General features: G+C 40.8%; 1 pseudogene; it reads right to left on the bottom strand.

Annotated features, from left to right (window-relative positions):
• Window positions 1-23,639: 23,639 nt before the first annotated feature.
• LOC103740616 lies at window positions 23,640-26,594 on the bottom strand (annotated as a pseudogene).
• Between the last annotated feature and the right edge of the window lie 1,039 nt (window positions 26,595-27,633).

Below are 27,633 nucleotides of genomic sequence, written 5' to 3'. Positions count from 1 at the left end.
TAGTATTTAAATTATTCAAAGCAATAGGAACAGAGGGAGAACTCTCAAATTCCATCTGTACACAAATTGGGTAAAGACACAACCAAAAAAGAACATTATAGACCCATATCCTTATTGAACATAGGTACAAAAATTCTCAGCAAAATACTTGCAAACCACATACAGATATATATATAAAAGATCATTCACCATGATCAAGTAGGCTTTATCCAGAGATGCAGGAATGGTTTGATATACACAAGTCAATAAATGTCATTAATCAGATAAATGGACTCAAAGACAAAAACCACATTGTCATCTCAATAGGTACAGAAAAGGCTTTTGACAAATTCAGCATGCATTTATGTTCAAAGTCCTGGAGGGAATTGGACTGGAGGGAACATACTTCAACATAATTAAAGCTACATACAACAAACCCATAGCCAACATCATTCTAAATGGAGAAAATCTGGAAGCATTCCCATTAAAATCAGGAATCAGACAAGGATGTCCACTATCTCCATTCCTTTCAACACAGTGCTTGAAACTCTTGCAATATGACAGGAAAAGGAAATTAAAAGAGTACTAATTGAAAAAGAAAAGGGAAAACTACTTCTTTTTGCAGATGATATCATACTATACCAAGAAATCCCAAACGTTCCACCAGAAAACTCCTAGGACTGATCAACACCTTCAGTATAGTGGCAGGTTATAAAACCAATGTACAAAAATCAGTAGCCTTTTATATACCAATAACAAACAATTGGAGAAGGAATATAGGGAAATGCTCCCATTCACAATTGCTGCAAAAAATAAAAAAACTTTGGAATAAATCTGACCAAAGACACTAAAGACCTCTACAATAAAAATTTCAACTTATTAAAGAAAGAGATTGAAGAAGACACCTGGAAATCAAAGACCCTCCCATGCTTATGGATTGGAAGAATTAATATTTAAAAATGACATTCCTACCAAAAGCAATATATAGATTCAATGTAATCCCAATCAAAATCCCCATGACATACTTCACAGAATTAGAAAATAACTCCTTAAATTCGTATGGAAGCACAAAAGACCCAGGATAACCAAAGCAACCCTGAGCACAAAGAGCAACGCTGGGGGGATTATTATACCAGATCAAAGAATGGAGAAACCAAATGACTCAATTAAAAGATGGGCTAAAGTTCTAAACAGAGAGTTCTTCAAGGAAGAAATTAAGATGGCTAAGAAACATCTCAAAATGTGTTCAGCGTTGTTAGTAATTCGAGAAATGCAAATTAAATCCATGCTATCATCTTACCCCAATCAGACTGGCTAGGATCAAGAGAACACATGATGCCAAATGCTGGCAAGGATGTGGAGAAAGGGGAGTGTTCATTCACTGCTGGTGTGATTGCAAACTCATGCAATCTCTATGGAAAACAGTGTGGAGAACTCTTAAAAAACTAAAAATGAACCTACCATATGTCCTGGTTATACCACTCCTTGACATATACCCAAAGGACTTAACCTATTTAGAGACACTTGTACAACCATGTTTGTTGCTTCTCTTTTCACAATAGCTAAGAGATGGAAGCAACCTAAGTGTCCCTCAACAGACAAGTGGATAACAAAAATGTGGTATATTTACACAATGGAGTTCTATTCAGCAATAAAGAAAAATGAAATAATGAAATTTGCAGGTAAATGGATGGATCTAGAAACTGTTATTCTAAGTGAAATAATAGAGACTCAGAAAAACAAACGACATATGTTTTCTCTCATATGTGGGTCCTAGACCCAAATCCTTTTAAATTCCATGTCCTTTTAATAAGATGATGCTGTACAGCAGTCTCTTCTGCATGAAATAATGACCATCATCACTACTTCAGCCGTGCCTGATCACTAAACATTGTCACAACTGGGCTTGTTGACGGTTATGCTCATTCATTAAAGGAGGGCCAAACAGGGTCATTGGCTCCTCACCGGACTAAGGAGCCACTCTTCCCAGCCAACAGTATATAATTTGGCCCTAATCACACGTGGTCTCCTGGATTTGGGAAGGGTAAAGTATATGATCTGGGGAAGGCTAGGAAGAGAAGGCATGACCCATGCTGGGTAATGGCTTTCCAATGTGCATACCCTTAGGTCATACATCCACCTCAGCAAACCTTCAGTTTTCTTGAAGCCTTTGAGAGGGAACTGACACTGATTCTAACCACTCCAACAGCTATCAAAATACCTGAAAGCAAATCCTGAATCCATCATTCTGGAGTCCAGCCTTGGCAGACAAAAGAAAAGTGAGGAGGAATCCAACAGAGGGATGCTTTTGGAAGCCTGTTTCAAGAAATTCCAATGGACTCTGATATGAACGTTTGAAATTTGCCCTGTTCTGACTTTTTTCTAGTTCCCTGTGTAGAACTTGTATTGCTAATTGCTCTTGCCTTTAGTTCTCCTTCACATCTCCTATTCACCAGTCAAGGACTTTCTTTTCCCCCCACAGATAAGAGTTATACAATTTGGGAGTCTTTTAGATAGACCTACTGAAAGGGTACTCCAATTGCCTCACCCTGCATCCCTATTCAGCATGGAAGAAGCCAGAGTGGTCTGCGTCCCGATTCCCTATCCACAAGCTGGGTAACCCCTTCAGAGGATGGTGTGATAAGAATAGGAGGTAGGAATTGGCTAGGCAGTGAGGGTAAAAAGACCCTAAAGAAAAGTAGCCAGTTTCTTAGCTAAAACTCACAGTGTCCTTGGGCTTCTTAGCAACAGACTTTGTTCCAAAGGCCCAAAATATTGAAAGTATTTTGGAACTTTCATCTAATCCTTGAAAGATTTTTTGGTTACCTCTTTAGAGGGCAGAATGTTAGAGTAGCAAAAAGCCCCCCACAAAAAAATAAAAGAAGAAACGTGTACATGAAATTATCAGAAAAAAAGTGATGGGGAGCTATAGGAGGAGTTGGAGGGGAGGGAGTGGGCATGGATTTGATCAGAACACCTTATATGCTTATATGCCAGTATGAAATTCTCAATAAATTATTTTTTTTAAAAAAGAAACTGTAAAGCAAAACAAAACAAAATGAAACCACACTAGACATTGGGTATGGTGGCACATGCCTTTAATTCCAGCCCTTGGGAGAAAGAGGCAGGCAGATCTCATGAGTCTTTGAATTCTGGGCCAGCCTGGTCAACATGGCAAGTTCCAGTTCAACCAGAGCTACATAGTGAGACCCTGGCATAAAGAGAAAGAAAAGGAAAGAAGGAAGGGAGGAAAGAAGGAAGGAAGGAAGGAAAGAAAGAAGGAAAAAACAAGCCCACAAAACACTAGACCCTCAGCTAACATAACTCATCAGTCCTAAATGAATAAAGGTGGCAAAGGATGTAGGCAGTGCTCCTGAAACCCAGGCATGGACTGCATTCTCTTTCCAGTATATATTGCCACATGCTGATAATCATTCCTATACTTTGTTTTACTTTCTAATGATCCTGTACACTGTGTAACCATTTCTCTTGCCAAACAATGACTTAATGATGACTGGTCACACTTTTTGGATATTCTCTGATGAATATTGAGGTATTGCCTAAACCCTGACCTCTGACCACCTGACTCCTTTATTGCCCATTGTGTTACTCAGACATTTTGTTGCTGTGACAAACACCTGAGAAGAATAACTTAAAAGGAGGAAAAAATTATTGTGGCTCACAGTTTCAGTGGCTTTGGTCCAAGGTTTGCCAGCTCCATTGCTTTGGACTCACAACTGCCTGTAACTCCAGTTCCAGGGGTCCAATGCCGTCTTTTGGCCTCCATGGGAAATGCATGCACATGGTGAATTTACATACATGTAGGCAAACACTAATACACATAAAATCACAATAAATTTACAATATTGAGCTGGTCTGGTGGGTTGCACCTATAATCCTAGCGCTGTGGAGGCAGAGATGGAGGCCAGCCTGGTCTACATAGTGTGTTCCAGGCCAGCTGGGGCTACAGAGAGACTCTGTCTCAAAAAGCCAACAAACAAAATCACCTACTGAGTAATTTTTGCTTCTTTGAAATGTAGTCTTGCTATATACCCAGATTGACCTCGAACTCAGGATCCTGCTGCCTCAGCGTCTCCAAACACTGGAATTACAGATGTGTGGTACTATGCCTGACTTTTAGGCTTCCCTTTCTGAGCCCAGTTGTGAAGTTAGTGCCCTCATGATCCCATCTCTCAATAGCGTCACCTACTGGATACTACACCTTCAATAATGAGCCTTCATTTCAAATGGGACTTCATATTCAAATTTCAACATGTTTTTGGAGAAAGGGTCTCACTATGTAGCTCTGGCTGTCCTGGAGCTTGCTATGTGGACAAGACTGGCTTTTAATTCACAGAGATCCACTTGCCTCTGTCTCCTGATTGCTGGGATCAAAGGTGTATGTCACCACCTCCAGCTCAAATGTCACTACTCCTATCTGACCTTAAGTTCTTTGTTTACAATCACTCACTTCCTTCTTCTACAGAATAACTTCAGGGAAATGGATCTTTCTAGCTCCAAGAGACAAGAGACCTAAAAAAGAATTCAACAGAGGAGCTGGGCACGTGGCTCCATGTCTATAACCCCAGTACTCAAGGGGCTGAGGTAGGAAGACTGCCACAAGGTTAACACCAGCCAATACTATGTTGGGGTCCAAGAGATGGGAATAATTCCCACAGACATGAAGGAAAAATGCATAAAAATTTTATTCAGAAATTTAAAGTATAAAGTAACCAAATTAACAGCTAGCGGGGGACGGAGTCCACAAGCCAAAGATGGCGTCTGGCCCTGAACACTAGCAGGCAGAAGCTTTTGTAGGGAAGTTTCATAGAAGCTTGCGTGTGCCAAGCAGCCTTTAAAATGATTGGATGGCCCTATGTCCTGAGTACCGGGAAGGTCCTTATTGGCCGGTGCTGTCTTCAGGGCATTGGAATGTGCTGACTGCTGTCTTTAGGGCCAGATAGTTTCTGTTTTTACCTTATAAGGCTTTTACATGTCCAGGCTTGCTTAATCTATAGCTTGGGGGAGGGGGGCAACCTGGAAATGTACAACATGACTAGGCCTGTCTGGGCTTGCCTGAAGAAGCTAGAAGCTGGCCAAAATGGAGTCAGTGCATTCTGACTCTATAAGAAGAAAGCAGGAGCTAGAGAGCTGGCTCAGTAGTTAAAAGCATCCTCTTCCAGAGGATCCAGATTCTATATATATAAGTTGATCAACATGTGGGGCTGGGGATGTAGCTCAGTGGTAGAGTGCTTGCCTAGCATGTGCAAAACCAGGGGTTCAGTCTCCAACATTACACACACACACGAACACAATCGTATAACATGCATACATGTGCATTCAGATTTAAAGGAGGTTTTTCAGTGTTTTTATGGAACTGTAGAGAAACAGTGATTTCCCAGGGCAGGGATCATTAAAGGTAAGGTTTCTGCTCTCTCAACTCCCAGTCTCTAGGAGAAGGACAAAAAAATCTGGATGTTGGCCAGTCAGATTCACAAGCCTATGACTTCAGATGTGCAGTATGTGACAGTGGGTTTTGAGACTCTTTCCACCTGTGGCAGCAGCATCCAGGGTTCAGAACTGAGAGGAGATAATGGTGTGGGGCTGTGCCCAAGAGGACCAATGTCATCCTGGTCACACCATTGCTGGGAAGTCTGGTGCCATGGCTTGCCTTGACTGCCTTTGGTTCCAAGTTTTCTTTAAGCATTTGTTGTTCTCTGAGCTACACAATACCCATTACCACAGATTTCTTTCCAGGTTCGGGATTGCATCCCACAAGGAATTCCAACTAGCTGTGAGAACTCAGGTAAATTCCTTTCTCTCTGCAGAAAGAAAAGGGGTGGGTGTGGGGGAATGAAGCTCAGTTGGTAGAGTGCTTTCCTAGCATGCATGAAGCCCTGAGTTCTATCAGCATCATATAAACCAGTTATGGTTGTACACAGCTGTAATCCCAGCACTCAGGAGGTGGAGGCAGGAGGATCAGGAGTTCAAGGTCATCCTCAGCTGCAAAGCAAGTTTGAGTCCTGCTTTGGGCTATTTAAGCCCCAAAAGGTTTTTGTTGTTGTTTGAGATTGGTTTTTATGTAGCCCAGGCTACTCTCAAATTTGCTGTATAGTTGAGGATAACTTGAACTTCTGAATCTCTGAAGTTCTGGGATTATAAGACTGTGCTAAAATATATGATTAAAAGAGGCTATTTATTTATTTATTGATCTTTTTGAGACAGGGTCTCCCTGTAGCCCCAGCTGGCCTGGAACTCACTATGTAGACCAGGCTGACCTCAAACTCACAGAGATCTGCCTGTCTCTGACACCTGAATGCTGGGATTAAAGGTGTGCACCACCATGTCCGGCATGAGGCCTTTTATTTTTAAAGCACATACAGGGCTACTGACATAGTTCCATTGGTATTGCTCTTGCCTAGCATGCACAAAATCCTGAGTTCCATCCTTAGGAGCACATAAAGCAGGCATGGTGGCTCATGGGAGGCTGAAGTAGAAAGGCTGCCTTGAGTTAAAGGCAAGCCTGAGCTAAAAAGTGAGTTTCCCAGTCAGCCTGGATTAGAGTTAGACCCTGCCTGAGCAACAAAAACAAAGGTTGGAAAGATGGTTCAGTGGTTAAGAGTACATACTGATCCTCCAGAGGACTTGAGTTCAAGTCCTGGCACCCATGTCAGGAGGCTCTTAATTGCTTAGAGCTCCAGTTCCAGGGGCTCCAACACTATCTTTTGGCCTCTATGGACACCTGAACTCACGTGCACATAACCACCCACAGATACACACACAGACACATAAAAAATGCACAAAAAAACTTAGTTGTAAAATAGACAAAAAATTGTCTAAGGATAGAAAAGTCCTAAGAAAGCTAAACTTAAGTCATTATATTGGTTGGCTTTTCTTTTTATTAAATTTTATTTACTTAAAAAAGAAAACCGGAAAAGAGTCAGAAAGAGAAAGACAGGAATGCATTTAGACACACACATGGAACGATGGAGTCTCAGAAGCCCATGCAGACAGAGACAGACACACTATGAGACAAGTGGGAAGCAAAAAATGGGAATTGGTGAGGGGGAGAGGGAAGGGGGAAGGGCTCTGGGATGTCCAGCCCGGAAGGAATTTGTGAAGTTGGGGAGGAAAAGGATTGATCACTCTGTAAGGACTTGGCCTGCCACAGATCTGATTTTGATGATGCCTCGGGCACTATTGTTCAGCATGTTGGGGATCCTTTCTCTATTCTTGAAACATACAGTGAATCGTCTTTTTACTGTTCTGAAAGGACTCTCCAGCTTGTTCAGATGACAACCCCTGGAGAGCACTGTTTTCCTCTCTCTCACCTTCTGTCCCCTTCTCATTTTCCCTCTGGCCTCACAAATTCAAGTGCAGTTGACTTTATATGTCAAGAAATATTCAGAGCGGGGAAGACAGGCTGCAAGCAGCTGTGTGGGGACCGGGTGGGGGTGGGTCAGCTGTGAGTGCTGTGTTTGGGAGGCTCTCAAAGTTTGCTCCCCTAGGACTGCTCTGACTGTTTTAAACTTCTGCCTTAAGGTCCACAGCATGGAGGTAGCTACTATCCAGTTGTAGCATCACAATAATGAGGGAAACCTGACTATGCCGGGAAGGGCTTTAGTGCTTGATCCACATAGAATTTGATACGTCCCTGTGGATCAGAAGGCCCCAAAGTCAATGTCCAGGATCCAGTTTTTCTAATTGCCTTCTCAACTGACAGATGGAGCCAGCCATAGGTTCAACCAGACTGTGCTGCTGACAGTCAGACCACAGAACAGTAAACCTTCAGGTAAGAAGCTGAGCTGACACTGCACATAGAGGAAGTAGTTCTCATCATTTATGATGAAAATAATTTCTGAATCACTGGTTTTGATGTTCACAACATGTAGTCCATGCCCCTGCTCCATTATAATGCTAAACTGAGAAAACTGCAAAGAACTGATAAGAGCATTGTTGCCGTTGGAGACAGATTCAAATCATGTCATGACAGTCATGATACTTCTAGGAGTTGTTCTAGGATTTGTAGATAGTTCTAGTTGTGTAGCCCCCTTTCTAGGAGGGGGCTACACAATTCTGGTCCAACTATGTATTTCACTCTGGAGGAAATCCAGGAACACAGTGGTTGAAACACTCCGTGTTTGGTGGCAGAACTATGACTAGGGCACCCTTAATCTTGTGTTATTTCCTTAGGGCACATAAGTTAGCAGTAATATTTAAAGCAGAAATCTATGTCTTTGAAGTTTTTTAGTTAATAGTCAAAGGAATATAATGAGTAGAATGAATATTTGCTATACAGTGAAGCTGGGGATGTGGCTTAGTGATAGAACACTTGCCCAGATGTGTAAGAAATTTGGGTTAGATCTCCATCACTGGGAGATAAAAAAGCAATGGGAATCAGCCAGACAACTAAGATGAGGAATCTACTATCTACCCAAAAGATGCACAATTTGTTGAATGAAATGAATGGGCTGAAATTATTAGTATTTATTTTAAGAAGTTAGATGTAATGACCACAAAATTATTTACCTTAGTGAAGGGTGAAGAAGGTGCCGTTTTAGAAGGGTGTTTTTCTTATACAATTAAAACCCTTGGAAAATTCTCCAAGTAGTGAAATATTGAAGATGTAGGGTGCTCAAAAGATTAACACATGAAAACCATATGTAACTACTTAAGAAAGTACATTCTCAGCAATGGGAATCTCTCTAATGTCCCAAGTCTCTTTATTTGGGATTTTCTCCCAAAGCAAATTTTCTCCTCCCTATAAAATTCAACAGCATGGAATACAGAGCCAGAATTTCATAGAACACTTAAGTTGTTTGGAGGGACTTAACCTTCCCCAGCATGTTGGCCTTCAATAGAACATTTCATCAAATACCACCACCAGCAAAATGGGCTTGGGGCAGTGCTTCTCTTAGAAGCTAGGCTAGCACTGAAAAATGAACCAGATTGCATGCTGAATTTGTCAGATAACTAGATCCTCAGGGGAATAAAGTGTGGCAAAGGTTTAATGGGATCTCTGAAAATCTTTCAGGCCCCCTGTATTTCATTGTATTCTGACCAGGAGTCTTGCAAAAGTTTATCAGAACAACTCATTTCTCAGCTGCATTTGTTTCTTAAGGGTTTTGCTGTTGTTTGGCAGACCTGTGTGTGGTGATCTGTCTGTGGTTCCAGGTCACCTGAGTATTTATGCTGCTGTCGTGTTTACAGCTCCCCAAATGTCTGCTTTTCCCAGAGGCTACATCATCCTGGCCCTTTGACATGTTGGAAGGAGGGCGATGTTGCAAAACAGCTTTCAGAGCATATCTATTTTGGTCTATAAATTGCTAAGCAAACATAGAAAGTCAAATATTTCTTTTGACAGTTGCTCCCTATGTTAGCACAAGCCAAAACAATGCTTACTGGGCCACTTTTGGATACTTTTAATGAATGACAATTTCAGCTCAGTAAAAACGCAGAAAATTTGATTAAGGCAGTTCAAAGAAGTGGTGAGACGCCAAGGTAAATGAAAGGTAAACAGTTTAGTGACAAAAATTAAACATTCCTTAGAGAATGTTGCAATACTTTGTAATATACATATAGTTCAAAGATCCTTATGCAAATGGTTCTAAAATAAGCCTTTTTATTTTTGTTTTTTTTAAATCTTCTCTTCTGTATTTGCACACAGATATATACCAAAAATGCATATGACATTTTAGGTGTATATAATCAATATTTTAGATATATATCTGCCAAGATTTTATAGCTTTTAGTTTTAATATCACATGATACATATGAACACAGATTAGAAGAATACAGATGCGTTCATACTTAACAGGCCAGTTTTAAGATTATCCAGACCTGTTTTTCTACAGCACAAAGTTAAATTTTTTTGTTGCTCATGAACACTTTTCTTAGTAAGGAGCTTGAGCATATTTAATCCTGCTGATTTTCACTTGGTGATTCTTGTTTTTTGATACAGCATCTCCCTGTAGCCCCAGCTGGTCTGGAACTCACTACGTATACCAGGCTGGCCTCAATCTCACAGAGATCCACCTGCCTCTGCTTTCCAAGAGCTGGGGTGAAAGGCATGATCCACCGTGCCCTGCCCTAAAGTAAGACTTCTTAAAGCACATAAGCATTTCCTAGTTTTTTCTTTTCACTTATTTTCATTTCTTCCAACAGAAGGGTGTTTCCAGTTGTTGGCATCGTTGGCTCCCTGTAGTCAGTGCAGAAAAAAATTAGTAAGTAAGAAATTCGGTTTAGAAACTAAAAAAAAAATGGACAAGTTGGAGACATAGTCGTTTGAATAAATTATCTTAGATGTTTTATGTAAATAACATACAAATCTTTATCTTTCCTTTCCCCTCTCCCTCCCCCCCACCCCTCACCACCTAATGTCATCTTTATTTTTATTTCTTTCTATCGAGCATACTTGTCTTTGCATACATACGAGGATTTTTCCAGGGGCTAATCAGTGTTCCAAATAGAATTTGGATGGTTCCTTCCATCCTAAATGAATCTTTTGACATACTGGTAATTCAAAATCTTGGAAAATGTATTCAGAAGGCCCCAAGCTGTAGTGGCTGACCTTCTCTTCGCTTGTCATTTCCTGTTAGCCAGATCCATTTTCAGACAATATGTAAATTAAACTTTACCAGACTTTTCCAAGCATCTCCCATCCATGCTTATAAGAATTCAAGAAGTATAAACAAAACATAACAAAATAAAAATCTGAATATAATAGAGGCACAGTTTTATAGATTAAGTCCAATACACATTTGAGGATTATAATTTTACAATTCTATTTTCATTGTCTGCAACTATACTGTTCTACATTCTTGTTACTGCCATTTTCTAGAATCTTCTCCATTTAGCAGACCTTTTTTTCTCCCTTTAGTAGCCATCTTCTGTAATGTCCTCATCCTTTATAGAAGCTTCAGAGTCATCTCGATGGCTTGGTAAGACTCAGCCTACTTGGTTACAGCATACCATTTTTACTTCAGCAGGTCTGGAGTTATGGCAGAATTTGCACTTGGAACTGGCCCTTGGTTATGGTGATGGTGGTGGTAGTGATGTCAGTGCTGCAGATGCAAGGCTAGTATTCTGAAGACACAAATTCTCTGCATTCCTGGCTCTTTAAATTTCTTCAATTTGCCATTTACTATAAGGAAAGGCAGAAAAAAAATTTAAACAAAGTTTCAGTTTCAATTAACCAAAGCAATCAAATTTTTGTTTATTTATTTATTTTGCATCTAAGCAATGTCATAATCTAGTACAGCTGTAATAGTTATTTTCACATGAAAGACATTTTCCCTTACTACATTTATAATATAGTTGTCTCCTACTAAAGCTGTGTCGTGTCTTTGGGACCCAAAAAACATAGAAGAATAGCTCTTTCTTCTTTGAAGGATGGTTTCTAAAAAATGAAGGTGAGACGGTGGAAATGGTTAAAGTTTTGGTGCTTTGCATGGATTTTGCTTTTGTACAGTCAGTGGTTTGAGATGTTACTTTTTGTTTCCCCAGTGACTGACAGAATGCTATATGGAGCCTGAAAGTGGTTGGAATCATTGGCATTATTCAATGTCTTCTTAGTGACCTCCTCCTAGTAATTTTGTGTCATTGGAAATAAGTGAGAACTTCAAGACATTAGGCTACCCATTAAGCAAGAAAAATTAAGGCAAGTCAGGCTTGGCCTGACATTGGTGGAACTGGAGTTAGCCTTAATGAAGTATCTGTAAGCCTAGCCACATGCGCTTTAATTTTAGCAAGTCTTATTTGTATTTGCATTCAAAATCCTCTTGGATTCTCTTTACATGCTATCATTTGAACTGTAAATAAGCAGATCTTCATTGCTAGGCATGGTGGCATATGCCTTTGGTGCCAGCACTCAGGAGGCAGAGGCAGGTGGATCTCTGTGAGTTTGAGGCCAGCCTGGTTTCCATAGTGAGTTGTAGGTCGGCTGGGGCTGCAGGGAGACCCTGTGTCAAAAAGACCAAAAAAAAAAGTAATCTTATTTGACTTTACTAGCTGAACGTCTAGCACATGCCAGACATGGCTCCCGCCATTTGTGAATTTACATAAGTGTAGATGTTGCAAGGTGACATCAAATATTTTCTGTATCATTAGAGCAAATAGGGGAGGTGAATTTCATCACAGCCTATAAAGAAACTACTTTGGCTGAGGACCTTCAGATGTGTTCTCCTTCCCCCACCAGCTGCTCCTCTTGAAAACGCTCTCTAGTTATTCACTTCTTTATATGGTGAAATAACTCCACTGGAATAGAGAACCCTTCGTCTGTCCCAAGGACTGATTTTTCTATGAAACACCTTGTCACAGGAGATTAATAGCAGGTGTTTCTGTGGATGGTCACAGACTGTCAAAGAGGCAAAGGGACACCATAATATTGGGAAGGCTACAGTCCTGATAAAGTGAATCAGTAAAAACATAGACAAATACTGCCTTCTTCTGCACTCACATTGCCAAATTGTCGGCAGTATTCTCCATATACTGGTCTTCAAGCACATTAATTATCACTGTGCTGACTGACTCCTTGGGATATTGACACCCTGTAAACAGTTCTGGTATTCTTTGCAAACACATGCTATGAAGGACCCCTTGGGTTCTAATGCACTGCTTCTCCTTACCGAACATTTGTTCTTTTGCAAACCACAAACATGACCATTTTCCTTGTAGCATTCTCCTGAGAATGACAACAATAAAAATGCATGGCGTTTGGAGAAAATAAATGAGCGTGTCTTCCCTTCATCCAGCACTGTTAACTATACTGAACAAATTAAGTCCCTCTGTTGCCCCTTGATGAAAGCCTTATTATCACTCAGGAAGGGAAACTCTTTGGGCTTATTTATTCCTCTCATTAATATGAGATGTGCAAGGCATGTGTCTGCTTTTGCCACCATTTTAGTCCTCAGCATAGGAAAAGCCAGCTCTACTGTCTGTGCCACAGTGGTGAGGATTCTTCCATGCCAAGGCATCTGAAGCTGACACTGTATACTGATCTCCAGTGACCTGAAAATGGAAGTCTGGGGGATGCTAACATGGTCCACATTTGTTAACAAGAACCTCCTTCTGCTGAATGAGGGAAGTCTAATCCCATGGAAGTGTGCTTTCAATTTTTCATTGAAATTACAATCAAACAAATTGCCAGCACACATTTTTCTCTGTCAGATGTCCCCCTTATGGTAGATTTGGAGTACCCTTGGGTCGGCTTATAAACCTCATCCTCTGCCAGTGTTGCTACAGACTCTTCTCTTTGTTTTCAAATTAATTTCCTCCTTTTCTCCAAGAAGTAGATACATTTGATATGCAGTAGTACCTGAAGGAAAATGTCTCTTCCACTCTGACTCTGATGGAAAGGATGACATGTTACTGGCTCCTCTTTAGCCCTCTGTTGGGAGCTCGGTATGATAAAAATCACAAAGCCAAGAGCCTGCAATTTCCTGATTTTCTAGCACTTATTAAAATCGTATTTATCAAGGTTGATTCTTGGCTGCTGCTTGAACTGGCTCTCTGGAAGGAATGGCTTTTAGACGCTGCTTTGGGAGTAGGGGACTCTATGAACACTGCTGGACAAAGTTGTATTGGAAACTACTACACTGTTTCAGACTCATGAAATCACAAGTTTCTCAGGAGAGCTGAACTCAGCCTGGAAATCATTCCCTTCCCTCCCTTTCAGCAGGCAATGTCAGAGGGAACAAACAAAGGGTAATAGAGACCAGTTGTTTTGATCTCTGGTTCCCTGCTGTGTCCCTAATGGGTGAGAATCTACATCAAAAAGAAACTGTAAAGACCTGGGGAATTGACCGTGTTTTTGTTTTCAGCCCATCTCCAAGCAAAGGTGTGATGGAATTGATTTGGCCTAAAGCTCAGGTCATGTGAATCTTTTGGCAACTGTCAAATGATACCATGTGGGCCAAATCATATCTTTGCAGGTGCTTTGTCCAGAATGACTGTGTCTTCCAAAGTGACTGTATCTGCTTTAGCTGGAGGGGAGGTGAGTTCTGAAAACAGAAATAGTTTAGCTATTATTAATTCTTTGTTATGGGAGGAGGATTATTCTACTAAATACTTTATAGTACATAGAAAATATTGGAGACAGAATTGAGATAGTATATGCTATGCGCTTTTCAAGAGAACAGTATAAAAGAAACAAGGTTTAGCCTCTGTCTGTGTGCTAATCCTCAAATAAGTATGACTGAAGTAAGGTCTTTATCAACACGTCTCCAAAATTATACTCATCAGCAGAAGAATGCTATCGAACCTCAGGAACAGAAGAAACCTTGGTGCATCAGTAACTTGATTGAGTGTTGTTTTGTGGATCAGGTGAATATTAAGTGACTTTCAAAAATCTTTTCCCTTGGCAACGTAGCCATGATATAGACAACATTAAAACAGAAATAAAAATCTCAAAGATGAAGAAATGTGGGTTTTTTTTTTTTGCCCTCAAGCTCATCACTTTCTAGAAAGATTCACCTTTCGTTTTGTGTAGGCATCAGCAGACATTTCATACACTGGATGTTGGGAGAGGAAATATAAAAGGCACAGCTTTTGTCTGCCTTCAAGGATCTTTCTTTCATTCTTACTTTCATTTACTTACAGGAGAGATAGATGAGTAACTATTTAACAGCTCCATGAAAGCTTGTAGAGTGGAAAAACATCAGGGAAGGGTTCTTAGGGAAATGACAGCCATTCTGTTTTAGATATAAGTAATGCAAAGTGTGCATGAAAGGTGGCTTGTATGGGGTGGAAGTTAGGGGAGAGAGGTGTGCCACATAACATTCAGGGGGAGGTGCTTCTAAAAGACCTGAGTGACATTCAAAAAAAATAATTTCTTTGTTATTTTTATTTTAAGTGTATGAGTGTATTGTCTGCATGTGTGTTAAGTGCACCTGGTTTGTGCAATGCCCAAGAAGGCACCGGAGCCACTGGAACTGGAGTTGTGGCTGGTTGTTACTCACCATGTGGGTCCTGGGAATTGAACTCATGTCCTTTACAAGAGCAGCCACTGGTCTTAACCACTGAGCAATCTTTCCAGCCCCTTGAGTCATATTTTTGGATGCCACAACACCTAAGTATAAATGAAAGGCTTTCCCCTCGCCTAGTATTCATTGATCATTTAATTTCTCTCGAATAGTCATGGAGAAGAGCTGTCAGAACACCGTGTAAAACCTGTCTTTTATAGTGGTGTGCTAGTCTCTGAAATGGTACATATTAAGAGTGCAACCATCACCATTAGGAACAATTAAATGCCATTCTTACTGCCATTAGTTGCTAGAATCATTACCATCACCAGCCAAGACAACCCACTATCATTAATCTACTATCATCACTGGCCTAAAACTACCCTCGTCACCCAGGCAAGAGCTTGCTCTCCGTAGGTAGTAGAGAAAAAGTGCCCATGAAAACTTCAGGTTGTTCACTTACATTGCAGGAAGAACAGAGGCTGGGGTAAAAGGAAGATTAAGGGTTAATACAGCAAATCTGGGACACTGAAGATGACTATAAAGGCTTCTCGTTGGGCACGAGATAACAAATTGAGACAGGTAAGAGGAGGGGCAGAACTCTGGAATAGTTAGTGATGGCAGATGATCTCCCATATCCCAGAGCCCTGAGGAGCACATGTCACACATAAGGCATTATTGTCTTTTTATTTTTATTTTCAATATTTTAGTTTTTAAAAATTTTATGTGTATGAGTGTATTGACCACATGTGTGTAAGTATACCCATGTCATGCAATGCCTGTGGAGGTCAGAAGATGTTGGATTCCCCTGGTGCTGGATTTCCACATGGGTGCTGGGAATCGAACCTGGGTCCTCTGCAAGAGCAGCCAGTGCTCTTAACTATGGAGCTATCTCTCCAGCCCCTTATTTTTTTTTTTTTTTTTTTATATGCTTGCTTCTAACACAGCTAATTATGGTAGACTAAATTGGAAGGAACACTGGCTTGTAATAAGCTTCCAACTATGCAACTACTGCTTGTCTTAGTTTGGTGTTTATTGCTGTGATAAACACTAGGATCAAAATTAACTTGAGAGGAAAGGGTTTATTTCAGTTTATAGCCTCAGGTCATAATCCATCACGGAATGAAGTCAGGGCAAGAAGTCAAGGCAGGAACTTGGAGACAGGAACTGAGACAATGGAGGAATGCAGCTTACTAGCTTGCTTCCTATGGCTTGCTCAGCTACTGTTTTATAAGGCCCAGGCTCACCTGTCTAAGAATGGCACCACCCACAGTGGGCTGGATCCTCCTACATCAATTAGAAATTCAGAAAATGCCTCACAGCCATGGCATCTGTGATCTAGGAAATTCTTCAAGTTGAGGCTCCCTCTTCCCAGGTGACTAGTTTGTGTCAAGTTAACAAAAAAAACCAGCATACCATTTTATAGACAAATGACTAAATATGAGGTAATCCTAAAAGACTATAGCTATATCTTGATGACTGTGATAGCTAGCGTTAACTCTGCCATAGTAAAGCTGCAAGCTGATCCTGTAAATGTGAGAACAAAGAGAGCTTAGTATAATTAACAGCACTTGAGACAACAGCAAGGTCAGAGGGTAGTAATGCTATCCAAATGACTAACAGTAAGCAGAAAGTCAAGGTCGAAGCTGGAGTCATAGATGGACAGAGGGGAGCTTCAGTTATGCCTAACTGTGTGGGTAGTTCATGAATAGCATGACCATCTCCCTGGATGGGCCAGGGGGGATGCACAAGAGCTTGTGGCCCCTCCATTGGCTTGACCCATGGTAGTCCAATCTCAATAGAAATTATGTCAGCCTTGTTCAGTTTCTGCCGTGACCATATAAAACCCCTAGATAAAGGAAATTTGGCAACCCTTTCCTCCTTTGGAAACCGTTTCCAACGCTCTGGAGTTTCTCTCACCTTCTTTAATTTCTCATTCTTCAGCAGTATTCCCAATAAAATTCTGCTTTGCTTATGTCCATGAAGGTCCCTGTCATCAATCTTATTTGCTGTGAGCCAATGAACTGAAGCCACTATCCCAGGTCAATCTTTGATGATCATGAGTGTGTAGAACCCTAGGTCCTTGGGTCATGTACAACTGGGCTGTGAAAGGTCCTGTCACACTCAAAATCTTGTGTCACAGCCACCACCATCACTATTATCACCACCAGCATCTGACCACTATCATTATCCCTACCATATCTCCAAGATCATTGGTACCAACCACTAATGCAGTCATCACTACTAACCATCACTAGAATTGAGGTCACTGTGGCCTTACCACCATCACTACCATCATCATTATCAATACCACCAGCACTCCTGTTTCTATTTCTAGACCTTCTGGTACATCTTAATGTCTATTTATTCCCCACTTTAGAGCTTATGAGTTATGTGGGGGCCTATTGTTAGATGTCAACTAAAGGGGAATTTTAATAAAACCCATTTTCAAAATGGCAAAGGGAATTCTCCAAGCTCACAAAAGAAACCTAATACATTCTTCTTCAAAGGAACAAACAGCAATAACACACAATGTTACTTTTATTAAGGCATGTATGACCACATGAATCCTCAGTATGTAGAAAGCTATTTGAAATTTCTTCCTTGGAGGAACATAGAAGAGAGCACAGCACTTACCATGGAAAGATTTTATATAAGACTCTGTTCCCTGGGAAATCTATCAAAAAATTTTGAAGTCGAGGCTGAGAATAACAATAAGGTTACTAATAAGAGGTCTGTGGTTAGAGCATCTCACTCATTCTGCTAGCTATTTTATATTGCATTTGAAAGTTACAGAAGTGGCTCGGTTCTGATACAGGTGTACTCAGAGTCAACAATGGCGGCAGAAGCTCCAAATGGATGGGGGAGTGCTTTTTATTTTTAAAAATTTGTTCCTGGGGTTGAATTTCAGGATATTGTGCCTTAGATTAAATTTGGAACTGTTCTGGAAGAATTATGCAATTTGAATGCATAAAATTGTAATCACAGGCATCTGTGGAAAGGAATGCACTGAACCAAAATGATCAGGCGTTCTAATTCCTTAAGGTTCACTAGCAATTTCTTCAGTTGAGCTGTCATTTGCCAGCACTCATTCATGTCACTCAATAAATATCTCTTAAGTGATTGCTGTCATGCTGTGGAATGAATATATGGATACCTGTCCAGGACACCATATCTTAGCAGCTGCCTTAGAGCTTGTTCCCTTGAAAACAATAGTGAACTGGTAGTGACACCACAGTAGAACCATGCTCTGTGGATATATGCACCTGGTTCCATGAAAGCAGATCATTAACCAGGCTTGGGCATGGCCAGAAAAGGACGCTGGGATTATCATCTATTCTGGCACAGTACTTTGGGTGAAAGGACAGAGAGCAGGAAGACATGGAAGAAAAGAGGAATCTCACATAAAGTGAACAGTTCCTACAATGATGAAGGAATATAAAAAAAAATGAGGTTTGTTCTAAGACTAGTTAGAGATGTGTGGTGGGAAGAATATGTAAATAGTAGGCTCCAACTGTATATTGAAAATAGCTGCTCTTGGCCTGCTCCCGCCCTCGCCTCTCTTTGCTTCCGGGGCTGCACAGCCTCCCGTGTCCTAGTGCCAGCACCTTTCCTGGGTAAGTCCTGTGTTCCCACTGCACCTTGACTCCTCCAGCCTCTTTCACCCTCCCAGCTCCCCTCCTAGCCTGGGTACAGGCCCATTTCTTGTCTTGGCACCCCAGACACCAGGGCTAACCTCTCAGCCCAGAGCTGCCACTGCTTTCTGATGCTTTGCATTGGGACCAACCCAGTCACTCCTGAGGTCCCCAGGAGACCTCTGGGCCTGGTCCCACCCTCACCTCCCTTTGCTTCTCTGGGCTGCACAGCCTCTGGGAGTCCTGGCGCCAGCACCTTTTCTGGGTAAGTCCAGCGGGGCCCACTGGGCCTTGACTCCCCCCAGCCTCAGTCACCCTCCCAGTTCCCTCCTAGTCTGGGTACTGGCCCATTTCTTGTCTTGGAACCACAGACTCCTGGACTGACCTCTAGGCCCCAAATCCCCACTGCTTCCTGATCCTTTTCATCCAGACCAACCCAGTTCCTCCCAGTAGTCCCCAGGAGCCCTTGGGGCTGCCCTTGGGGTGGGGAAACCCATCTTCCTTTGCATCCCTGGGTGGCACAGCCACCAGCTTCCTGAGATCAGCATCTTTCCTGGGCCCTGCTCCCAGGCCAGCCCAGCCCCCAAATTCCTGAGGGCAGCATCTTTCCTGGAGGGATCCAGACCTTAGGAGAAAGCCTGAGAGAATCTGAGCCTCATCTCACTTGGGCCTCTGTGGGAACTCCTGAAGACAAAAGCAATTAGGCCACTCCAATATAAAATCAAAAGAGAGAACCTGAAGATTAGACCAACCAGCTTTTCATGCCCAACAAGTAAACCACATAGGCACATAAAGTTTACAAAAAGAGGAGCTCTAAACTCAACAAAGGAAGGCTTGAATCTCACACAAGAATAAGAAACTACGAGGGAAATTCACATGTCAAAGTCAAAGAGAAAAAATAACATGAAAATAATATATCCATACAAAGTACCAATAGTCCTCTAGAGGAGTACGATGAGAACTGCCTAGAGATAACACAGGACATGGAACTCAAAAGAACAATTATAAACATGATAAAAGAATTCAGTGAATTTAAAGAACACACAAAGAAATCAAAGAACTGAAGGAAGATAGGGATAAACTTCTGAATGAATTCAGAAAAGAGAAATATTGAAGAATACTCAGACTGAAATGAAGAAGGAAGTGAAACACTCAGTAAGTCAATTAGAAATGACAAGAGAAAGCCTCACCAATAGGATGAATGAAATAGAAAACAGAGTATCAAGACTGGAAGATAAAGTGGATGAATTAGACCACTCAAGCAAAGATTATGAAAAATTTAAGAAAACACAAGAGTGGAATATGCAAAAATTGTGTGACACCATATAAAAACCAAATTTACGAATCATAGGCACACAGGAAGGAGGAGAATCTCAAGATAATGGTATGGAACAGATCTTCAATAGGATTGTAGAAGAAAATTTCCCCAAATTAAAGAAAGACACGCCCATACAAATACAAGAAGCATATAGAGCACCAAATAGACAGGACCAGAAAAGAAACTCTCCACAGCACATGATAGTAAAAACACTAAATGCACAGAACAAAGAGATAATACTGAAAGCTGCAAAAGAGAAACAACAAGTCGCATATAAAGGAAAATCCATTAGGATTACAGCTGACTTTTCAGTATAAACTATGAAAGCCAGAAGAGCCTGGACCAAAGTATTCCCAGCTCTAAATGAACACAGATGCCAACCCAGATTACTTTACCCAGCCAAAATGTCTATTCTAGTCGAAGGGGAGAGAAAAAATCTTCCATGACATAAATAGGCTGAAGGAATTCATGTCCACAAAACCAGCCCTTCAGAGAGTTCTGGAAGCAATACAAAGAGCTGAATAAAGGAACCACTATACATAAGAGGCTATGGAAAGAAATTCAGTGAACGTATAACTGTGGAAATGCACAGCTATATCAAGAATGTGAACAGAAATAAAAATGACAGGATTCAATACACATCTTTCATTAATAACTTTAAATATTAATGGACTGAACTCCCCAGTCAAAAGATACAGACTAGTTGAATGAATTAAGAAACAAACCCCATCTTTTTGTTGTCTGCAAGAAACTCATTTCACTTTCAAGGACAGTCACTACCTTAAGGTGAAAGGATGGAAAAAAAATACCAAGCGATTGGTACTAAGAAAAAAGTAGGCGTTGCACTTCTAATATCTGATAAAATAGACTTTTAACTAAAACTGATCATAAGAGATAAAGAGGGCCACTTCATTCTGATCAAAGGAACAAACATGTGAGAAAACTAAACATTAAGAAATTATATTTGTTAGTCGTGCCCCTCCCCAGCTCTGTGAACTGAACCTCCCCAACCCTGAACAACAAAACTTTCTTGGCTCTACTTGCCAGATGAAATGCCAATTTTATGTGAGCATATAGAACTATAACTAGTTAAGAGTTAAGAGAGTTATGTCTCGTTTTGAAAAAAGTCTACTTTGAGCTTGGACTGGAGAATTAAAAAGATGCAGAGAGATGGTGGTTGGGAATATATTTTGGAGGATTTTTGAGTGTGTGTTCCCAGATGTGTGTCCTTCACTCCCCTGGGAAAGCACCTGCAGAAAGACAGATATTCATAATGAACTTAGGCTCTGTTAGAGGGTGATGACAGAATCCTGATCTGAAAATGTTTTATTCTTTCACAGTTACAAAAGCTTTAGCTTTAGCATGGAAAGAGAGCCAGTGCCATTGATAAAAGACACAGAACTGCATGTTGGGGGTGTGGATTGTTCACAAATGGGTTCAAACAGTCCAATTTCTAAAAGCATGATTTTAGAATTTTGACCCTAAGTAAGCATGCTTCCATTTATCCTGAAGAGAACTAACTGTGCCTTCCTAGTCAGAATAAGAATGTGCAACTCTTTGCAAAATTTAATTCAATAAAGAGAGCTGAGGGCTCAGCAGTTAAGCATGCTTGCTGCTCTTACTGAGAATCACAACTGGGTTGTCAGGGTCCACATAGTGTGGCTTACAACACCCTTTAACTCTAGTGTCAGGGGAACTGACACTCTCATCTGGCCTTGGTGGTTTTACACACACACACACACACACATACACACAAACACACACAGAAATCTTGAAAAAAATTAATCCAATATAAAGTTAATTTTTCACGACAGATTTCTTTTTTTGAAAAATATTTTATTATTTTTATTTTATGTGTATGAGTGTATTGCCTGCATGTATGTAAGTGCACTCTTGTCATGCAATGCCTGCATAGGTCAGAAGAGGGTGTTGGATTCCTCTGGAACTGGAGTTTCAGGCAACTGTTAGCTACCATGTAGGTGCTGGAAATCGAACCCAGAGCCTTTGCAAGAGCAGCCAGTGCTCTTAAGCACTGAGCCATCCCTTCAGCCTCTTTTAAGACAAATTTCAAAATAGTTCCATAAGTTTCTTAAAAGCAGATAGTATTTTCTCATTTAGTTAAATGCTTTATGTTATTTATTTATTTATTTATTTATTTATTTATTTATTTATTTTTCACTTATTTAAGCAACCTTGCTTTCAAAGCGCAAGATTATTTGGGCATTTCAGTTGCCTAAGGGAATGGCTGAGAAGCCCAAGTATCAGCTTCAGCTCACTTTAAGTTCCCTGAAACAACTACTTCAAATTCCTGAAGTTTTCAAGTTGCCAAAATAAGATCAAGAATCCACAAAAGTTCTACAGGCTGTTCTCTATTCCCTCCCCTCCTCTGTCCTCTCCTCTCATCTTCTCTTCCTTCCTTCCTTCCTTCCTTCCTTCCTTCCTTCCTTCCTTCCTTCCTTCCTCCCTCCTTCCTTGCTCCCTCCTTCCCTCCCTCCCTCCCTCCCTCCTTCCTTCCTTCCTCCTTCCTTCCTTCTCTCTCCCTACTTCTGTCCCTCCCTCTTTTCTTCCCTCCTTTCCTTTCTCTATTCTTCCTTCCTTCCTTCTGTCTCCTACTTATTATAAATTGATAGTAAAAATATAAACTAGTGTTGATCAGTATTGGTAATACACAGTATACTCATCAGTCTCTAAGTTAGCAAGTTTTCTCTGTAATATAAAAAAGGCAAAGGTCAGCAATTTTTAGCTCAAATGTAGTTTTTACCCATTTTATTACAGTTTTTTATGCTTTTAAAATGAAGTGAATAAAACATAAATTCAAATTGGACAGGCTTTTGAAATATGGATTGGAAGCATGGCAGTCATTTTGAAAAGCCACTCAGTTCTTTCTCCTTGACATGAAAATAAAATGTTCTGTCAGTTATTTTTAACAGAGTGGTAATAAAAAAAATTGGTATTGGCTGCATGGCAGTATTTCAGTCAATTCATGTCAAAACAAGTCAAGAAAAATAGCTCATAATATATTTGTCCCTGTTTCAGCTGTTGACCGAGTCCATTTCTGTTAGTAATTTCCTTACCGGGAAATTTAATTTTCAATGCACGAATTTTACTAAAATTTAACATGCATGTGTAATACTAAGGCCCTGGACTACATTCTTCTTTTATGTTACAGCATTAGTTTTTATAATAACACTCTGAAGTCTATGCTATCAAATCTATTTTACTGATGAAGAAATAGAGGTTCAAAGAATTTTGACAATTATTGTCTCGAAGTCTATAGCAAAGGTAGATTTGAGTGTTGGGGTAGGTTTGGCGTTTGTCATGATATTGTTTTTCTCCATTGACTTTGTTTAAGTGCATGTATGTGTCTGTGTGTGTATGTGCATGTGCATGCAGGTGCCAGTGAAGGCCATAAGAGGCTGTTGGATCCTCTGGAGCTAGAGTCACAGGCAGTTGTGAGCTGCCTGACATGGGTGCTGGGAACGGAACTGAGTCCTCAGCAAGGGCAGATTGTTTTAAGTATTTTTTTTTTTTTTTTTTTTTCAAGCTAGGAAGACATTTCCCTTTTATTGATCCAAATATTTTGCTTTCATGAAGTCATTAATATTAAACTTAAAACATTACAATATTTATAAGACAGCTGACAAGAGAAACCTGCTTGATAAAAAATGATGTGAACCCTGTGTTTTTCTCTTCGCATCTGCCTGTAAGAATGGCAGGGACAAGTTTCCCTCTCTCTGAAGACCCTGGCTGATTACTGAGCATAATGAAGATCGTCTGAAAGAGACTTTACTCCTTGCCGAATGTTCACCTGCCTACAGCTTCAGACCCTCCACACGCTTCTTCAGGTTCATCAGCTCCTTTTCTTGTCTTCTTTTCTCCAGCTTGAATGCTAATTTGTTAGCATTCTTCCCCTCCTTTCTGGCTTCTTTTCTTGCTCTTTTATCTTCTCTGCTTTTGTTTTTACAGCATGGCTGGGTTGACACCTTGGGCAGATCACTCCCATTGATCATTTGCATTCGCTCAACCTGCTTTGCTGTGAGTCCTTTCTTTTGTAAGACATCTAGAGGTATTCCTGTTTTAGAAGATAGGTGGATTTGTTTGGGCTTTGATACATATTTGATAAGCTGTGGATGGTTGTATATATTTGAGTATGTACTGCAAATGGACTCACAGTCCCACTTCTCTGGTTTCTTCAAGAACTACAGTAATTCTCTCTTCCTGTTCAGATTCATGAAGCTCAGTCGTTGGCAAATCTTGATCCTCAAAAGGTTCAAGAGTATTCAATTTTACACAATTCCCTGCGTTCTCCTTGTAGTAATCATTCAAGATGTCCTGTAGCTGACTGCTGTCTACTTGAATGGAACCTTGCGATTCACCATTATCCCGAGCTCCAATTTCAACATCATCGTACTGTTCATAAAACTCAAATGGCTCATCATGAAGTTAGTTGTTTGTTTCTCCTCATGACTGAAGAAGTCACAGAATATTCTGTGAAGTGGCTTTTGATTTCCTCTTCCCAAAACAAGTGCTTTCTGATGGCTTCATGAAGGGAACTGGGGACAGACATGTCATCTCCATGTGGCAGTGGCCCTGTGGAACTACATACAGGCTGTACCCACTCCTTCCTTGCTGTCCACATCTTCCCACTCCCTGTCTTCATGCTCAGATTTTAGTATGCTCCCTCTTCCTCTCTTGTTGGCTTATTGGCTTGAAGAATAAAGTCATCTTCAAGGAGATTATCTGGGTCATCAAAGTCAACATCATCATCAAGAGCTGCAATGTGAGGATCAAAATCCAGTCGAGGCCCTGAAACTGGAGCTGCTTTGTTTACCAATCCAACGTCTTCCGCAAACTGATGCAAACACAGATGAAGGCAACTTGATTCCAGTCCTCGGAATCACTGAGGTTTCTTCCTGCTCATCCCTGCTGTTGTATGAGCTGAAGGAAGTGCTGGGAATGCGTTCTGCTGGCCCAGATTGTTCCTTCAGGTGTTGCAGGTAGTCATAGTCATCATCGAAGAATACATTGTACTTCTCTGCTCAGTGCCCCTTTCTCCATCATTTACTTTCTGTGTGGGCAAGAGCACCCTCCAGGGCCTGGTCTGATTTGCTGCTAAAGGATCTCGCTGGCTCCGGTGGACCAAGTGAAAAGACAGAGCTTTCTTCTTCTCTATGAAGGGTTTTTTTCTTTCTGTAAGGCATGATGACACGGCGACACCCTCCACCGGACCTCAGAAGCCAAGCCCCGGCTCACTGGCCAGCAAGTGCTCTTAACTGCTGAGCTATCACTGGTTCCTCCAATGACTTTGTCTATTCATTATGTAACATTTCAAGTAGAAACGATGAGAGATGAGATATTTTCTAATGTTTAAAATAGAAATTTCTTTTAATGTAATGGAGTTCATATTTAACTAAATAAAAGTCTTATTTGAACCTGCCTTATAATGCCATTTCATTATCAAGAATGCAAAATTTAATGTTTCCATCTGAGATCTCGCTGCTCTGGTTCTAACAGCATTTAAGTTTTCAAAGAATGATTCCACAGGGTTAAGTTAAAACAGTAGCCACTGGTTCTAACATGATTCAGGGGGTATGGAAACAGGCCCTGAAGGAATAATTTCTCTGTCTATAGAATTTGATCACAAAGAGCTCTTGGGTCATATTCAATTTTGAAATTTGTTTCTCTTTTGTAGTTTCTAATTAAAAGCATACTTTCTATTATTTAAGAGCAGGAAATTTGGAAACTAGTTGATTCACATTATTACCCAATTATTTACTGTAAGTGGAAAAGAAATGGAAATCAAGAAGAAAGTAGTGTAGTATACTTTTTGTCACATAATAAGGTAAGTGATGGAGAGGAAGAGTTTAGTTTGTTTTCCCTGTTGGATGCATCTTGGAAAATTAGATGAGATATAAGAGAGCTGTGTGAGAGGATGCAAATGAATGTTATTTCTAAAGGTAGATGTGAAAAAACATCATCAAGAAAACTCCCATGGGGCTGGAGAGATGGGTCAGTGGTTAAGAACACTGACTGTTCCTGCAGAAGACCCGGGTTCAAATCCCAGCACCGCACTTACTTACATGCAGGCAATATACTCATAGACATAAAATTTAAAGTACATATACTGGGGCCTGGAGAGATGGCTCGGAGATTAAGAGCATTGGCCGCTCTTGCAGAAGACCAGAATTCAGTTCCTAGCACTCACTCACATGCAGCTAACCATCTGTGACTCCAATTCCAGGGGATCTGACACCCTCTTCTGACCTCCCAGGGCATTACATGCACAGGGGCACTTACATACATGCAGGCAAAACACTCATACTCATATAAAATAAATAAATGGAATATAAAACATCAATTTGAAACAACAAGTCTCACGTATAGATTTTAGTTTGACCATGTACAGAGAGGAAGCACAGTAAACAGAAGACATACATAAGCACGGACTCTTGAACCTCCTACCCACTGACAATGCGTTACTAGCTACTTGAACCTTGGGAAATTCATCTAGGTCTCTGGGCCTGTGGTTCCTCATGTGTTAACATCAGATCCACTCAGCTGGTTACCAAGGATATAGCTTCAAGATCATATAGCTGTTACTAATGTTTTCACAGATGATCCAGTTTAACTTGCTTTGTATACACTTTTAGGAAGTTGGCAGTAAGACCATTTTACCTTTGCGGCAGCACAACGAACAGCCATGGATCTATCAGTGAGGCAGGATCGAGCAGCCTTATAAACATCCCTGTGGCAAGGAGTCACCACAGCTCCTAGTCCATTCAGTATACTTTGCAGACTCAGCATAATCTCATATCAACCCTGAGACTACCAAAAGAAAAGAAAAATATAAAGAATGGGGGAAGGTGAGATTCCATGCATTAAGCATTGACACACACACACACACACACACACACACACTTTTGGTCTTTTTTTTTGTCTTTTTTGAGACAGGGTCTCTCTATAGACCCAACTGTCCTGGAACTCACTATGTAGACCAGGCTGGCCTTGAACTCAGAGAGATCCGCCTGCCTCTGCCTCCCGAGTGCTAAGCATTGATATTTATTTCACATATTTAAGAAAATTTACAGACAAGTGCACCTCTCACCACTCATCAAAGAAACTCCTTTTACAACAGACGGAGACTACTAGAGTTCCACAACTGGTCAAAACACAGAGGGTAAGTAACAGTGAGGGTCCATCCCTAAGTGATACATACAACCTCTACACCTAAGGCTCCAGGAACATTGCTTAAGGGTGCAGAAAGGTTGTAAGAGGCAGAGGGACAAGGCACCACTGCTAGTCAATGCATTCCCGACAGGATAGGAAAGCCACACCCATGCAATCTCCACAGTGTGGTAGTCTAACAAGAACTTCATAATGATAAAACCACTGACTTGTCAAGGTAGATGGGGGAATGCCACAGGGCCCCCCCTCAGGACGAAGAACGACAGGCAACTGGATGCTGAGGGAGGGAGAAGTAGATTTTTCCAGGGACCAGCTCCCGAAGAAGTAACCCCAAGTGGGTGGTCCTGAACACATGCACACACGAGCTCCACTAAGCGGACTCAGTGCATTATACATACATATGTACGTATATATATATATGTATACTTATAAATATATATGTATATGTAACAATAATAATCAAAGAGGAGGCATGAGAAATTGTAAGGAGGAGACATGGGAGGAGACAGAACGAGAGTGGGAAGGGTAGAAATTATGCAAATATAATATGTATAAA

Source organism: Nannospalax galili, unplaced genomic scaffold, assembly GCF_000622305.1.
Source record: "Nannospalax galili isolate Female #2095 unplaced genomic scaffold, S.galili_v1.0 scaffold41, whole genome shotgun sequence".
NCBI lineage: Eukaryota > Metazoa > Chordata > Mammalia > Rodentia > Spalacidae > Nannospalax > Nannospalax galili.
This window is presented reverse-complemented; position numbering and strand designations above follow the sequence as displayed.